This window comes from Penaeus monodon, chromosome 25, assembly GCF_015228065.2.
Source record: "Penaeus monodon isolate SGIC_2016 chromosome 25, NSTDA_Pmon_1, whole genome shotgun sequence".
In the NCBI taxonomy this organism is placed as follows: domain Eukaryota; kingdom Metazoa; phylum Arthropoda; class Malacostraca; order Decapoda; family Penaeidae; genus Penaeus; species Penaeus monodon.
The window spans coordinates 3,484,540-3,485,002 of NC_051410.1; positions in this window are offsets into that span (position 1 = coordinate 3,484,540).

The window sequence follows — 463 nt, forward strand, 5'->3', positions numbered from 1 at the left end:
CTCGCTTCCACCGCGCTGCACCTGGCTATAGGAATCCACACACACCGTGCATCATCCACCTCGCAAAACCCCGATCCTCCTACATCCACACAGATTTAAAAAAAAAAACAACAGCAACCCTCCTATCCACTCTCTCCACACACACCCCCCCATTCGGCCGCAGAGTGGAGCGGCAAATCACGATTATGGACAACGGACGTGGTGTTCGAATAAGCGAGGTTTTACGTCATGCGTCTTAACCGTTTCCGGCCGAACAAAGGAGAAACGTTGCCTCGTCTTATAACACTGATACGAGAACCACTGAGTTTTTAAGCTTATGGGCTTTGTTGCTTCTCGAGACCTTATGATGAGGGGAAATTTTGATCTCTTGCTGGATTACGATAACAGAATGTAATATTGATATGTTTGGTTTATAATTCTATGTATTTTTGATTTTCTAAAGTTCGTCAGCAATGGATGGCAT